We start from the raw sequence: 17,467 nt of genomic DNA, 5'->3' as shown, positions 1-17,467 counted from the left end.
TGGCTTTTTGCCAAGGTTAGGTTAGACTCCTTTTAAGTTGGAGCCTTTAAGATCCACCTGGACAAGCAATAATTAAAGGGAATAGCAAATTAAGTGTATTAGGAAGGGGAAATGATTTACTAACCAAGGGGAGAAATAATTTATTAGAAAAGAAAACTTTTCCTTTAAGCCGAGAGAGTCAAATTACCTCTTTCACAAATCATTTGCCCTGTTGTTGGTAACTCAATTTTTTAGCTTTTCCTCCTCCACAAAAATCCTCCTGACCCACAAGTCTGTGGCTACTTCTTTCCCTGGGGCACTGTTCCCTGGCATACAGAGCCCATCCTGACACGTGCTTTCTGTGTCGGCTCAATGAGACTTTCATTTTCCCTGCAGAACTATTTTGGGACAGGGTGGAGAGATGGAGAAGAAAGCTGGGAAAATAATTTTTGGACAGACCCTGCATGCTTTCCAATGACAGAAGTAGTGAAAGAAACCTAGATAGAGCAGCCTGATGGAGAGTACTCCCCTGAGGCTCCTGTTCATGCAGCAAGCCAAAAACATAGAGTTTAAGTCAACTGACTGAAACTGGAAAGCAAGAAGTCAGAAATCAAATAGGGGCAGGCTGTCATACTTTTCTAGCAGATGAGCAAGCAAGAGCAATATTTGAGTCATCCCAATCACTGTTTATTTCTTTTAAAACATTTTGTCTGTAATGTATCATTGGATCTTGCACCACAGTTACAAGTGAGACTCCAGGATCCATAACAATTAATAACCCCCACGTTTATTAAAATTCAGCCACAGTGGCACAACATAGCATGCAATTATAAACACAAAACAGATGCAACACCATCTTCTCTATAGTCAGCGAAGATTACAATCTGCAAAACCATGGAAATTTGTGTCCTTGATTTAATGGTTTAAAATGCAGGAAAGCTGTTTACATTCACTGTCAAAATGTTTGCATTACATATGCTCACTGCCCCTGTAGTGGAAATATTTTTCCACTAGGACTGCAGAATAAGCACAAAATGAAGATGCACCACTCTCACTAACAAAATGCTGGCATAATGCAGTTTCACCTCTGCTAAAACATTTGTTAGTGACTCATCACACTGCGTTATTTGTTCCCTCTACCTTGGATAGACTTCCTGAGAAATTTACTGTTATGCACACATTTTCAACACTCCGCTGATCAGATAGCCTTCTGTACAATGCTGCAGACACTGTTTTCGTGTCCTAAAAGCATTAGCAATATGGATCATTTTTTAAGCCCTTGATTGCAAACTTTAGATTACTCAACTAAATATGGAAAAGGTGCAGCCACCTTTCTTGACACACATTTAGGAGCAATAAGGTAAGCTGGAAATTTTAATTTCTATCCTCAGTTAAAAGATAATGATGATTTTCAATTCTGTACTCTAAAATCAGTCTGTACTTTAGAATTTAGGAATGCAATCCCAAGGAGATTCAGTGGCATTTCTTAAAATCTCCAGCTAAGATATCAGTGGACACACATTGAACACATATAATATTCTGCTACCAGAAAGTCTTTTAAATGCATATCTGGACACACAGACAAAGTGCTGGTAATGCTTATGTTAATAGCTATGAAACCCAGAGTTTCTCATAAGTCTGCAAGAATTCATTTAATTTACGTTGGCACTGTACAGACTTGCCTATCTTTTCTTATGTTTTCCTCAGTTTCTGTGGGACTATTCCCAAGGTGAAGCCCATGCCCAAAATCAAGGTCATAGTGTTTCATACTAGCTGTAGAGCATGATTCGGTCACTGTTACTATGTGCCTGATGGCAAATAATTTCTCTCTCCAGGTGAGCAATTGGTGTACCAGTACAACAAAAAAAGGCAGGTATATTCCATGCAAATCATACCAGAATAATTTATTTTTGTTAACTATCCCATAGACGCATTTGCTGATAAGTTTGATTAATCTTGTGCAACTAAATAAAAAGTATGAAATACGTATAAATGATGAAATATTATGCAACAGTTTTCCACTGTTGAATCTTATGGAGAAAATTACACTATTTATTCAAATGCATACTGTGAAGGATTTTTTTGCAGTTGTTTTTGCTTAGATTTTTTTACTGTGTGGTTTCTTTGCTTGTAAAGAAACAGAAGATGACTTACATCTGAGCATGTTGAGTGAATTCTGCAGATATTTTGGCTGCACTAAAGGTTTCTCTTGACTATGTTAAAAAAGTTTGTTGTCAAGAATATTTACTAACACGCTCTCAAGCCGCCATCCTGTAGCCAACCAGCATCTGTTAACAACAATTTGCCTTAAGTTAAATGCAAAAAAAATTAAGCAAACAGTAATTTTTTCTAGTTAAGGTAAATACTATTTGACTGGGAGAATCTTTCCCTACCTGGTTCAACCTTGTAAAAACAGGGTCTTTCGCCTTCTTCAAAAATTTGCATATAATTTTAGGGACTTAATTATGCCACAACAATCTGCCACAACAACATTACGACATGCCTAAAATACATTATCTCCATCAGTCAAAGTACAAGATGGCTGGGATAAGGGAATGGTTGTTATCCACACATGGACGGCAACATGGATTTCTTCCACAGCTCTGTTTAGCAGGAATGAATCAGGCTTTCTGTCTTTACAACTGGGCATCCACAGTGTGTGTTTTCACTGTGAACAGATTCAGTTAACAACTCTAATCTGTTCCTTGTGGGGTAGAACAGAATATTTTGGAGGCTTTTATACTCCATTTCTGAGGATGTCTAAACAATGTTCAAACACATACATATGCAAAAGTGCATTTCTTTCCTGTTTGCTGCTGCTCACATGACATGAAGATGGCACACATGTATTGAAACAAACGTGACTCATTTTGGAATTGCACGTACACTCGGAGTAACGTATTCTAGCACGCTAAAAATGCAATCCCCAGAGACAAACGTGCTGAAATCGATCTTCAGCTGCTCACAACACAAGTCTGTTCTTCTACATCCAAGTGAGCTATTCTCTGACCTGACTGCCTTCTGACATTGCTGGTGGAACAGACTGGGGCGTTTCCAGAGTGTTACTACTTCTCCTGTATTCAATCATTCAAGACACTCTTTGAAAGAGAAAATACAATTTATTTTTTTAAATTATTCATTCATTTCTCATACTGAGGTGTCCTAAATTATAGTACAAACTTGGGATTACTAGTTTAATTTTAGGTTAATCACCTTCTGACAGATCACAAACAGCCCTTTTCAAACAGTGTATGCCTATTTCCTATTTGTTTACTCAAAGCTTTTTCTCTTAAATATTGGAAGATGCAGAAATACAGTTAAAGAACGTGGGTAATGTCTAAGGTGACGTGCACAAAAAGTCCAAGATGAAAGCTAATTGGTTAGCAATTTTGCTGTGAATTCAAAACTTAGAGTAGGGTCACTAATTCTGTGGCCTTTCAACTCCTCTCAAGGTGATTTATGGGTTTGTGCTGAAACACTATAGCAGACTTAATGGTTTTGCATGGTTGAAGCATGAAATAAGGTGTAACCTGAGTGTTTTCATTGGATGTAAGTTTGTGTTCGGGAAAGTTTTTGAGTCCAAAATTTCAGACAAATTGCTACATTGTAAAACCTATAGTCACACGAGAACTCAGGGAAAAAATCTAATTAATGTTTTTTCTGTGAATGCTACAAACTCATCAACATCAAAACATTTTTTTTAAAATTTAGATTGATTGGCCATTCTAAAAGGAATTAAAAAATATCCTAGTCAGAGTTCTTGCATTATAGTGACATGGAAACTCTTCAGTTGTTATCTACAGCTTAATGGTTCACCATATCCTTTACAGAGAGTGTTGTGAATTCAAGAAGTTTCTAATCTAAAATCCCTTTTTCTTTTCCCTAAGTCCTCCAGCCCACTGAAGGCTGCCATGGTCACCTTCTGGAGTTCAGATACATAAACTTTGGACACCTTTAAGTCTTGACTGCTACTCATTCAGCAGCATGATGCTGCAGGCTGCAGATTGCATCCTAAATACAAGAAGGAGACAGCATTTGAGATTTCAGTTAGCTTTAGAATAGAGAAAACATTTCCAGTCCCTAGCTGGAGTTCATTCTCAGCTGTGAACCCTAGGAATATCCTAGGAAAGTACGCACTGTGAGGTGCTCCAACACTTACCACAGCAAGACCAAGACTTTTTGTTAGTTTTGTTGGTCTGTCAGGCTGTTCTCAGCTTTTACCTAAACAAAAAAATCTTTTCAATCCCTCACTTGGAGATTAGTAAGTCTCATGCAGCCCTATTCTCACCCATTTCACATCCTTCTCTCCTTTCCACGATTCTCAAGTACAAGACTTGGCAAGAAAAACAAAGAAAACAGCAAAATCAAAATCCATTGAGCTCTGGGGCTACAGAACTCAACTGAGTTTCCTTGATAACTTCATATAAATCCATTTTTATAGTTGCAAAATTCTATGATATTTAACCACTTGCATATCCCTGAGGGTTCTATGTACAGACACACCAAGGTCCTGCAGGCAGCATTTGAGAACAATATTTTTCCCTCTTTCATTGCTAGTAAAGATGAAAAAGGTTGCTTTCAGATCTCTATTCCAGCAGTCTCCTCAAAACTCCAACTGAAAAACTTTTCTGACTGATTTTTCCTTCTCCATCAGCCTAGTTTATATGTGGCCAATATTGCATTTCTTAGCAAACCATAACATGCAATCCCTCTGTAAGCTAATGAGGAAGAGAAATTTATGAATTTCATGTGCTTAAGTACATTCATAAATAAAAATCCATTTGTAATGCTCAGACAGATTTGTTGCTGAGAAGGTTTTATGCTGTAATGCAATTTTTAGTTACCCTTGGAAGTTAGAGCTTGTTAAAATCCTTAAAGTTTACTGACTCCAGACTATAATCAAACTCTAGCCATAATGGTGCTTCACTGGTTCAATATAGGAAGTAGTAAGCCCTCAAAATAAAAATTCCCTTTCTTTTCTCTCATCAAAAAATGTTTAAATTGACATAAGCAACCCAGTGCTTTATAGAACAGAATCTGGGGATCATACAAATGGCACATGGAGAGACAGTAAAGACAGAGGCTATATGTGCTTTAAAAAATTAGAGACAGAAAAGAAACAAACATATATTTAAAGATGTAACTGTATGTATTTACTTGATGGTTCTGCTGTAAATGTTTTCCTTTGCACTCTACATAGCAACAACCTGAGCATTCTCCCTTATGTCAAGATGGTATCCAAGTGACAAGCAGAACTATAGAATTAATAAAAATTAGATAGGGACCTGATTTAACTGTCTCACGTTTGCCAGCTAAAATAATTTCCTTACAGAGCACAGAGTGGTTGTGATGGATTAACTTTTCTCTAATGAAAGTGGAAACTGTATCAAAAAGGAAATAAACAAAAATTTACTACTCTAATGTTTGTGCATAAAATTAAAAACATTGATGTGAATTATTGATCTGACCTGTTAATAGCAAATGTAAATTTCTTTCAGGAGAGCATTACTGGAAAAAAAACCCCCAAACCTTCCCTTCTTCACTACTATCTTTTGAAATGCTCATTGTAAGGATAAGTTTATCCCAACCCAAAGCAACTTTATGGGTGCAGGGAATTTGGGAAACACAAAGCAGCAGGCAGGATAGGGACCTCTTTCTGAACTTTAGAACAACTTTGTCTGGTGAGGTTTGAATATCAGTTTGATTTACAGGCTTGATGTCAATAAACTGTCACTTAATGCTGTTTCATTTCTTTCCCCACTTATTAACAGGATTCAGGATGACCTTCAAGCACTTGGTGGGACACACAGATACACACACACACAAACATTAGTATATTGGTGTGTTTCTTTGAGAAGTGTAGGTAGAGATATGCCAGTTTCTATGGTAACAACAAGACTTTTACATTAGTAACAGAAAAATAGGTGTTGAGATAACCTCTTAGAAATTGTCAGTGCTTTAGTTACTTCCAGTGTCAGACACTGCTTTCAATTAATACACATTTAATTTGTAAATAAGGGTACAACCTTCTTTAGGAGTTAAACACTTTGCTGGTGTGTAACAGGTATGTGTTCAGAAAAAATGCTGCAATGCATCAGAGGAAAAATATTCTGCAAGGAAAGATTTCTGCTTGCTGCGGGATTCTCATGGTATTATTTTTGTAGCATGGTGATTAATTTGTCATTCATCAAAAGAACTTACTGATGAATTGAAACATTAAGGAAAGTTCAAGCAAACATAATGAAACTGCATCTTGATTCCTAGTTATTTTTTTAGATTTTAATTTAATGTTAAGAAATCTACTTTTGGCAGGTTAAGAGCAATCATGACATGCTATTGTCATTATTTATAGTCAAGCCTGACATTTCATAGGCAAAATAATTTGACCAGGCAAGGCTTCTGTGTGCTGCCTGAAATGGGTATAGGAGTTCTCCATGGAGGAAGACCCCAGCTGGAACGATTCTCCCAGATAGAGGAAAACCCAAGAAATGGTTCATGTGCACATCTTTTTTTCAGAGAAGCTCGCATTTTCAACCAGCTTTACAATTGGTGCAGAAGCTCCTGTTTCCACAGCCCACAGGCCAGAATCAGTAGGAAAATGGGCATGTTGAGACAGAGGAGGGAGTGGTTGCAGCAATCTGTGCTCTCTGTATTGTGGGCTGCATGTCCCTCATAAATCGGGTCAGTCCTTTCTATCAACTCTAATTCATGTAAGCAGGGCACGCTTGGGTTCAAAGCAGCCCAGGAATGACAGATAGGATGATGACTTAGTGGTTTTCCTGAGCTTTGAGGCTGTAATGTACCATTTAATCAAATGTACATTACAGCTCTCTTAATCAACAGAGCCCAAAATGTAACCAGACTTGCGGTGATTTTGCTCCTTTTTCAGGCCCACTGATTTGAGCAAGGCTTTGTGCAGGCAACCTTGTAAATGGTAAGAGTGAGGTCTGTAGCATCTCAAGGTTGGTCACTTGCCCTTTCTCACAATTTTGCAAATAACAATCATATCTTACCCATTTTCTTTTTCTTTATAGAAAAATATGACAGCTCTTTTGCTTCATAACAGAAAGGAAGTCCTGCTCACTATAACTGAAGCAATGCCAGCTGTTTGGAGCTGCTGGAAACAGTGAACTGAGCAGCCATTATTTCTCAGTAAAAAAAATAAAGTTTTTAAAAGCAAAAGCCTCTGTTTATGATGGTACATTTCCAGGCCCATTTTAGTGCTCTCTGAACAAATCATACCTTTCAGTGTGATAATCTCAATTACAGGTAAACATGGTTATTTTATAGGAACTCAATCTTGCAGACACAGAACTGACATTTATTTTGTTTGGTTGGTTTATACTACAGAATTGTATAGATCATCCTACTTATGCATCCACACTTAATTTTGAAGCCAGATAAAATCCTGAACTTCTGTCAGTCAGGTTAGACCAGTTCTTCCAAAAATACAAAGCCACTGCTATTATGCCTGTGTAGACATTACCTGTCCCTCTACGAGCAGTTTTTCATTAAAAACACTACAGTTACACTCTTGCTTTTGCAGAATTTCACCGGTTGTATTTTCCAGCTTGAAGGTTTGGGATAGTCATGATCAGTTTGGCTCAGAATACCCCAGTGTGGTTTCCATCTTTGTGAGCTCAGAGGAATCATCCATGCACAGCAATTTGAGCTTGAGTATTTGCCCAAATCAGTAAAATAAAAAAACACATAAACCACAATCTAGACCCTTAAAAATACACTGAAAAACATCAAAGCAAACCTGGAAGGAAGAAGAGGAACTACCACTGCAAATGTATTTGATGATGGTTTTCAAGCCCACATGGTACTCAAGGTTTGAAATTCTTGAGATTTTAAAGGAAGAAACGAAAATAAAGTGAATTACACGATCAGTAAATGAACTAATGTTATCCAGCTTCTCTGAAGCAAGATGAACTCTTTCAAAATACTATGAATAGAAGTTTGCAAAGGGTGATGTACATCAGTCATTATGTTTTGTGGACAGTTTCTTATTCCTGCTAAGAATGATGGCATAAACTGTAAAACTGTCCTTTTCATGCATGACCAATGAATTATAAGGAGTACTAGGAATAATTACAATGATCTCTGATGCAGATCAGAACAATCAGAATTTTGCCATTTTAAAAAAATTAGTTTGTTGAAAAATGGAGTTTCACTTTGGTATGTAGACAAGGTGGGGTTTTTCCCTTAAAACCGAGAAATAAGTACAAGATAAAATTAGCAAGAAGAAGAAATAAAGAATAGTTCTATGAAAATGCAGCTCCTCAGTAAGATTAATAAAAGTTCTTTACAGTTATTATTGGTCACATTCTACATGTTAGGAAAGCAGTTTCTGCTGTCCAGTTCTTCTCACTGCCACCATTCACACAGGATGGGAGGTTTGGGCAAGTGCCTTTGTACTTATATTTCCTAAATCCTTCTTCTTCCACCTAATGGGATTTGTGTCCTTTATAAACACTCATAACCATTTTGTTAAACAACAATCAGCAGTCATAAGCTTAAACCTTTAGAACCCACTTAACATCTAACCTAATAATGTAATTTCCATGACCTTTTTTGTCTGGCCACCATACTTGCTTCTGCTGCCTCTCATTATCAACAGAGAGAATCATTTTTCATTACAGACCAGGTCCTTATGAGTCAGAAGTGAGAGTCTTTTAGGCAGAGGCCGAGACCTTAAGAGCAACAGCATTGCAACAGCATCTAAACATCTGTAGGCACTGACAAACATGTCTTTTTTTGACTTTTCAATAAGTCATGCAGCTTCCCAGATTAATGAGAGAAATACCCTAATGATTCATCAGTGCCATTTCTGTCTAGCTGCTCAAAAGGTGAAATGAAAAAGAAAAAAATAATCAAAGTATCTCCTAAATTCTTACCTCAGGACAGTTGACTGAATCACTGACTGAATCAGTCAGTGACTTTCAGTCCTTTCAGTTCCCTGAAGTCTTAAAGGTCTTGTGTATCTCAGTGATGTCAACTTCTTCTGTACTTTTTCCTCAGACCAAACAAATTGACAATCTTCAACCTTGCAGCCTTCCTCCCTCCCTTCCTCACCTCACTGCCTCTGCACTGGCACCTGAGCCTTGTTGGGCTGCTTTTGGGAGCTGGGCTGGGTCCAGTACCCAGTGCTGGGAATGTTGCTTTCCACCCTTGCAACACAGACTGCATGGGGCTCTTCTCAGCATCTCAGAAGAGCCCCTCACTCCCATGCAGCTGGGCACTGGAGCAGCCAGCTCCTGCCTGGACCACCCTCTTTTTGTCAGTGCCACATGAACAAGGGGACCTGAGTCTCCGTCTCCAAAACCAAAAAGGTTCCACCAATCCTTTCCTGAGTAAGGGTACAGTTTATGCTGTGTAGGGTTTCAGATCTGGTTGAATTAGGAATGTGAATGAAAGGATTTGTGGGACCTGACCCAAGGGCCCTGCAGTTCTTGCGAAGAGCAAGATTTCCTCATGGTGCCAAGGAATACTTGCTAGAACTTCCCATGGAATGCCAAGGAATACTTGCCAGAGCTCCCCATGGGAGCAGAGACAGTGGGAGGGGCAGGCTGCAGCATCTAACCAACATGTCAGAAGGATCACATGCACATCAAAAAAGCAAAAGCCAAGCAAACCAGCTACAAAGTTAAAAAGTGAATAAACTTTTGAGAAGAGACACAACCAGCAAGGCTATATGCAAATTCCAGTAGAGATCCAAGCCAACATTTTTAGGCTCTAGAAACATCCTTGAACTACTGTAGTAATAGTGCCGAATCTCATAGGACTGTTGAGTGTAAGGGCCTTTAAAGGATGAAAAACTTAGCAAAAAAAGGGCATGAGGTTCAGATTGCTGCATTCATCATGAAAAATAAGTGATGATTAATAAATAAAGGCAATACATTTTTACACTGTAAAAGAATCTCCAAATTTCTCTTGCAAGAATTTTTGTGGTGATTTGAAGACATAACTGACTTTCTTTCATGCTTACCTTTTTTTTTTTTTTTAAACTCAAAACCACTTACATTCCTTTTAAGTTGCTTGGAATAGAATTCATATTATTTCCAGCTTAGGAACTGGGGCAAACTTTAGGTTCTGATCCTAAAGATTCTTCTAGCTTTATAAGCATGAGTGGAAGTTCTGTTGGCTTGCAGGAGGTTTAAATAGAGGTTGCATACGCATATAGGTAATTTTATCCCTCTGTGAACTGAAAAGATCTGTTGCATCTTTTGAGGTTAGCCCACCCGTAATAAAACTGAATCATACTCATCTCTTGGTCAGCTGTGCTGTTTAACAGCTTGTGGTGCATGGGGATCTCATGATAGAATATGAAAACCCTTTATTTCTGTCACAGTCATTTGAACACTACATTCATGAAAAGGGGGTTAGTATGTCATTTTGTTCTTTAGTTTTCCATGGGTCTTTTACCAGACTGAAACCTACACCTTATTTTCCTCCATTGTCTGGATGCCAAGCTGAGAGAGGTTAATGCTTTGAATTACACGCCTACTAATCATTTACCATCAAAACTGGTAGCATTGTGGAGGCACACAATGTGGTGCACTGCAGGTAAAGTATCACCAAGATGTCAACCATTTCTTAAATGCATCTGCTGTGGTGGCATTCCTGTAAAATGGCCACAATTCCTCTTTGTGAACACAAGAGATTTCATGTGGAGTAGGAAATCCCTTGTTTTCTTTGCCCTTGCAGTTTCATTTCATTTGCTCAAAACCCACTCATGACATCATGTAGAAACAGCAGTTGGGGGGGGGTTGATTTTGTTTGATGTTTCAGGCAGGATTTTTGGTGGTATTGATTAAAAAACAAAACCTAGATGTTTTAAGGGTTTTCTCATAATATCTGAACCTTGTGATGGTCTTTCTCTATTGTTGCTTTTCAAAAATGTGCTTTCACAACTATTAAGTATCAGGAAATGTTGTTGTTCTGAACTTTGCTAAACTCTGCTTTTAAAATTTAAGTGTGAACCCCAAGTGCATTACAATGGTTGCACTCCCAAGGAACACAGTTTCAACGTGCTTCATTTTCAAATCCCACTTGGTCCTTCTCTTGACTCCACACCCCTGCCTGCAAGAACCATCCCCTCAAAAAGCTTTGGGTTTGAATTAATTTTTCTCCTTCTCTGAAAAGCTGCCCTGGGCCGTGGCTGCCTTCAGGAGACCTCCCCAGGGTGGCTGCCCCTCCCTGGTTAGCAGATGCAGGGGCAGGCGGGCTGGGCTTGCTCTCTTGCAAGTAACCAACAGCAGAGATTCATTTGCATTATGCTGACCCAATAAATAAAACCGATCTTGACTCTGTAATGTGGAGTGAAGAAAAAGCAAGCAAAAAATGTACTGGTGAGGAAAGAAACTAAGCAGAGAGAGGTACCAGAACATTTTTCTTGTGTGATTTGTTAAAACAAGGGGTACACCAAACAAGTGGTAAATTCAGTGATGATGAAAACTTCCTCAAGCGCCACAGGGCATTTCTGCAGCTCTTACTCAAGCAGTTAAAATTTGTCTCAATATGGAATCTAAGGAGAAGGAGAACTCAGTTTTTATTTCTGAATCAGTTTTTCAAATTATTCTGACAGTTTCAAAGAAATTTTCTGTCAGAATACTAGAATGGTTTAAGGCAGATTGAGAATAAACATCCAGAAATGCACTGGTTTCTCCCTAAAATAAAATCAAACAAAGAAATAAAAGAGTAAGGCTTTCTGGGTGCATGGAATTTGACACAAAAAGCAATTGAAAGTATGTCCCAGACCTCAGCATTAGCTCTTGGCTTCTCTGCACTGAAGAAGAAAATTAACTGGTTTAAGAAACGCATATGAAATTTCCCATCTGGCTGACAACATGGATGTTTCTGCTCACTGTGACAATCTGAAAACGCTGCTGAGATGTTTTAAAGTCAGTGTTTATATCTAAAAAGCCAAATCTTCTACAGCTAAGGTGGCTCTCCTTGCTTCCCAAAGATATAAATTAAGACAAAAAGTCCATCTGAAACTCATTTTTAAAGGTGCACAGCCATGATAAGTGTGCTTTGATTAGTGCTCTTTAAAATTCATCTTCTTACTCTGAAGCCAGTTTTTACTTTCAAAGTTGTTTTTGTCCTCCATCAAGGAACATTTAATAATTGGGTTTAAAGCACGTACAACTGTAGTTTGTATTTACTTGCTAATCAGATTAGCATTGCTAAATACATGTGTCATGTGAAGGTATACTGCTACACTCCTCAACTTTCAAAGGCTTCAGGTACTTTGGAAAAGCTGATGATGTTATGACAGACAGGTAAAGAGCACCATAAAGCTGTCTGCTAGATACAGGGTATGCAGAAGCAATTTGCCTTCTAAAACTCTGAACATGATATTCTCTAATATTTCCTGGCAGATCTTCAGTAGCTAGAAAATAAGCATTTCCATATGTAAGAAAATATTCCTTTGAAATGTAGATTTTTCTTTACAAGAAAAGAACACAGAGAGAATTGCATTTTTTAGCTAAGGGTTCATTATTATTTATTTTTCTGCTTTGAAAAATGTTGTGTGTTTCCCATACAGCACTTAGGTGGTAATTGCAATTCTAGGATCAGCTAAATTACTGTTAACAAACCTCCTAGCTGTTTTTGTCCACTAAAAAAAAATCTCTAAATAAACAAATTTTGGCTAATACATAGCTCCTCGCCAAATACTTGGGTAATGTTAAATTTAATATATGGCAGCAAACATAACTGCATTTATCTAAAATTTAGAATGTGCTCCCAACACTGCCTCTCTGTTCCACTGCTTTAGTAGGGTGTTTTCCCCTTTAAGGAAAGCATTTTAAAATGGTTGCTAGTCATCTCAGTTGCTGCAACCACATGATGCAATCTATTGTCAAATTAGTGGGTGGCAGCAAGTGGAAACAGATTTCACCAGCAATAAAGCCTGTCACATGATTTCATCTGTTCACAGTCATACAATCTCTCAGCCCGTTCCTCCTGTTTGATCCAAAGGCTCTGTCCGCATGGAAGCTGATCTTTGCTATCTTGAGCACTGCTGCTAAATAACAGACCTTGTCTTTGTGGATGGTTTTCACAAAGTAGTATTTTGGGAGTGTACAGGGAATTAAACCATTTAGCACAGAAAAATTTGCCCGTTTTTTAAAAACTGGGCTAAACGTACAGATGTTTTGCCCAGTCAAAACTGAACTTAAAGAAAATAGTAACAAAATATTTGCAAAAGAAACCAAATCTAATTAAAGTTGAAGAAAAAGTTATACTTTTAAAAGGCTGGGCATACTATACATATTTATAAATGAGATGAAAATTATATATCTGAAGTACAAATAAATTAATCTATCTAGTATTAAGTTAGTGGTAATCACCCATGAATCAGCAAAAGTACGGAGAGTGGGGCAAAGGAGAAAATTTGGTATAAAAATAGGTACAAACTGGTCATGTACATGGAAAATCAGAATGTTTCTAATCAGAAGTACTGTGTTTTTCTTATGGAATAGTGTTATGATACTTACTTCTAATTTTAAGTGCCATTAAAATCACCATCACATCATAAAACCAGTCAGGTGTTCTTGGTTCTTTCTAACTTTGTGAAATATCTTCAGCTCTGCCTGGTCCAGGACAGCCAACAAACTGCAGGTTCCAGGGCCAAGATCTCGAATTTCCACATTCATCTTGTAATGATAATACTAAGAGGATTGGGGGATGGGAAGCACAGGCAGGAAAACAAAAAGCTTGGAAAAGAACCACAGTGTGGATCACAGAAGACAGAGGTTTGCCCTGCCCTTTTTATGCTGTACCTGAAAGCCAACTGCAGCAGTGAAAAGAACCCTCCATAACTAATTTTCTGCAATATTGCTCCACAATAACTGTCTATCCCAGTTTGAAATGAGGACAAATGCAATGTTCTTCAGACACTGGACCACCAGCTGAACATTGATTATTCGTTAATAATGTGATTCCCACTTAATGGGCTGGTCAGTTAAATTAAACATTTGTATTTGTGCTGTCATATAAAATGCAAAGGCCAATGAACAAATTTTTCTGGAGAAGTAAATGTCACAGACTTCATTTTTGGAGGACTGCAAGCTAATGTGCAGATCAATAGGATCACCATTTCCTCAATAACTATGGAAATGCTAGATATAGTGCATGACATATGTTTGAATTTCTCAGCCCTTTCTCAGATGAACTTTGATTACTTAAGGAATCTGGCTATGAAATATATCAACAAAGGGGATTCTCCCTGACTACACCTAATGCTGCATCCTTTATAAACTATTTCCATTGAAATTTGGTTCTCTTGCAGTGTAGGAAATCAGGAAGCATAGAAAAACATGGAGCTCTGCATCTAAATGCTGGTCCAATTCAGAAAAGCATTGATTGATGTGCTTAACCTTGCTTAAGCTTCAGTGAAGGTAAACATGTGCATAGCTGTTTTATCAGTGTATTTGCTGAGCTCACTGCTAAAATGACTCTATTAGTGAGTTACTTGCACAGACAAAAAGAAAGACAGTGGTACGAGACAAAAGTCCCCAAGCTCAGAGTTAAAGGCCCTCTTTTTTTTTGTCTATATAGTCATTCATGTAAATAGACCTGTGCTTAACTGTATTTCATTTAATTTCAAACATATCTGTATTTTATGTAGTCATTCTTGTAAACAGATCTGCTTACAAAAAATATTTATGCAAGAAGATCAAGTATTTGCACATCTAAGGACCCATTTTGCATGGGCAAATAGTTGTTTACACACATGGATGAAAAATAGGGATACACAGATATGCAAGTGACTCTGAAATCTTGACACACATTGCCTTACAGGATGAAGCTGGAAGAATGTCAACAGGCAAGAATTATCCAATTAAAAGTCCACAGTCATGTATGCATTTGGAATTAGTTCTAAAGGCTTTGCAGAAAGAACGTACTGCAGTAAACATTTCATCGTCACTAATTCTGTCCAGATCCATTCAAAGCACATCCCCTTCTGAAGATCCATTAATACATTTTTTGATTTAGAGAAAAGTCAGCAAACCATTTGTTTCAGAAAGCTGCCAAAATAAGATTGAGACGCGTGTAGTGGAAAAGTATCAGGACTTTATTCACTCCCAAGAAAAAAGAAAATCAGAAAAAACCCCAAAACTACTGAGGATCTGAGAACAAAATCTGAGTCTGTTATTTAAAAAAAAAAAAAAACTGAACATGCACTGGTTGCTATAGAGAGAATCTCTTACTTTCAACCACAATTGCAGATGTGGTGGTGTTGAAGTGAGTATGTATGTCCTATAATATTTAACAGCTATGTAAAAGATGCATAAAAGTGATCTGAGATATTTTTTCCCAAAAAGATATTGGATAATTGTGAGTCATGCACTGACTGCCCAAAGGAATATAGGAACATTCCACAAATAGCTGAGACTTAAGTAACCCTAGACAAAACATAACAGTTGGCCAAAGAGTAGTGCTTGTTTACTGATAACGCATTAAAAACAGTAAAATAAAACAGGCATTAAAAAATAGTCAAATTTAAAGAATTTACATAGTTGCTCGATCTTTCTGTGTGGAAAACGATGAAGGAAAGTCTGGAGTCACAAATGAGAGGTAAAGAGGAGTACATTTTACCACTAAGTACAGTTCACTGCCAGAGTATCCTCATCTCATTCCCCACCCAGATCAGTGCCTTTTCGATCATCTAAAGCCCCTCCTGACATAAATGAAGCTTACTGCACTGGCCTTTCTTAGTACAACAGATAGTACAGTGTGGTTGAAAACTCCCTGCTGTTTGAAGCTATTAATACTTGACTCTTAGATCACAGTACCACCAAAAAGCCACTGATCAAGGCCGCATGATTCTACATTTAAGCCAAAAACAGAGGAAGTAACAGTCTGCCTCAGAGAGCTTAAACTCATTGTTATAGCCCCATCATGCAATTTCTGTTCCATTTTCTAGATTTATCTTCTAGAAAATACAGGCTCCAGTTCATTGTCAAAGTGCTATTTTTGCAAGCTGTTTTTATGAGGGCTTGGGTTTAGAATCTTAGAATCATTCCTGTGCATCTTGTGCCAACATTTGTAAACCCTTTTAATAAAGAATTTTTTCCAAATATCCAGTCTAAACCTTCCCTTGTGCAACTTGAAGCCATTCCCTCTCATCCTATTGCTCGTTACCTAGGATGAGAGGCTGACCCCCACCTGGGCACAACCTCCTTTCAGGTATTTGTAAGGAGGGATAAGGTCTCTCCCAGGCCTGCTTTTCTCAGGCTAAGCAACCCCATCTCCCTCAGCCATTCCTCACAGCACTTATTCTCCAGTCCCTTCACCAGCTCTGTTGCCTTTCTCAGGACTTGCTCCAACACCTCAATGTCTTTGTTGTCCTGAGGGACCCAAAAGTGAGCACAGGGTTTGAGGTGCGGCTTCAGCAGTGCCAAGTGCAGGAGGATAATCCCTCTGGTCCTGAGCAGGCCTCACTCTTGCTGACACAGGCAGGGAGCCATTGGCCTCCTTGGCCACCTGGGCACACTCTGGCTCTTGCTCAGCCACTGGCACTCAGCACTCCCAGGTCCTTTCCACCAGCAGCTTTCCACCCACTCTTCCCCAGCCTGTGGCACTGCCTGGGGTTTTTCATGACCCAGGAGCAGGACCCGACACTTGGCCTTGTTGGACCTCACAAAATGGCCCCAACCCATTGATCCAGCCTGTCCAGATCCCTCTGCAGAGCCTTCCTGCCCTCCAGTGCACCAACACTCCATCCAACTTCAATCCCCTTGTCCAAATCATTGATAGAGATTAAACAGGACTGGTCTCAGTGCTGAGCACAGGGGAGCACCACTTTTGACTGACTGCCACTTGGATGTAATTCCATTCACCACTGGTCTCTGGCCCAGCCATCCAGAAAGTTTTCTATCCAGAAAAGAGTGTACCTGTCCAAGGCAAAAGCACCCAGTTGGTCCAGGAGAATGCTATGGGAGACAGGGTCAAAGGCTTCGCTAAAGTTCAAGTAGACAACTCCCACAGCTTCTCCTTCCTTCACTGAGTGGGTCCATTTGTCATAGAGGGAGATCAGATTGGTCCAGCAGGACCTGCCTTTCATAAGTCGTGCTGGGCCTGATCTCCTGGTAGTCCTGCATGTGTCATAGGATGGCACCTAAAATGAGCTGATCCATGGCCTTCCCTGGCACCAAAGTCAGGCCTGTACTTCCCCAAATTCTCCTTTCAGTCCTTCTTGTGGGTGGGCATTTCATTTACTAACCCATAGTCAGCTGGTACTTCTTCATTTATCCAGGAGTGCTGGTAAGTGATGGAAAGTGTCTCAGTGAGCACTTCTTCCAAATCCTTCAGTACCCTTGGGTGGATCCCAGCTGGCCCCATAGGGATGTGCATATCTCAGTGGTGGATCAGATCACTGACTATTTCCCCTTGGATTGTGGGGGCTTCATTCCCCTCCATGTCTCTCTTTTCCAAAGAGCTCAGGAAGCTGGGTACTTGGATGACAGCTGGTCTT

At 38.9% G+C, this 17,467-nt stretch overlaps 1 long non-coding RNA gene across 1 annotated transcript in view; it reads left to right on the top strand.

Moving 5' to 3' along the window:
- The first annotated feature begins 1,139 nt into the window (after positions 1–1,139).
- The window catches only part of LOC113458711 (uncharacterized), a 28,772-nt gene continuing 12,444 nt past the window's right edge, over positions 1,140–17,467 (top strand). Inside the window, exon 1 of the long non-coding RNA XR_003379225.2 lies at positions 1,140–1,339. This is a non-coding gene — a long non-coding RNA (uncharacterized LOC113458711). The remainder of the gene's footprint in view (positions 1,340–17,467) is intronic.

This window comes from Zonotrichia albicollis, chromosome 1 (assembly GCF_047830755.1).
Source record: "Zonotrichia albicollis isolate bZonAlb1 chromosome 1, bZonAlb1.hap1, whole genome shotgun sequence".
Lineage (NCBI taxonomy): Eukaryota > Metazoa > Chordata > Aves > Passeriformes > Passerellidae > Zonotrichia > Zonotrichia albicollis.
Note: the sequence above shows the minus strand (reverse complement) of the source record. Positions and strands in the feature narration are given on the sequence as shown.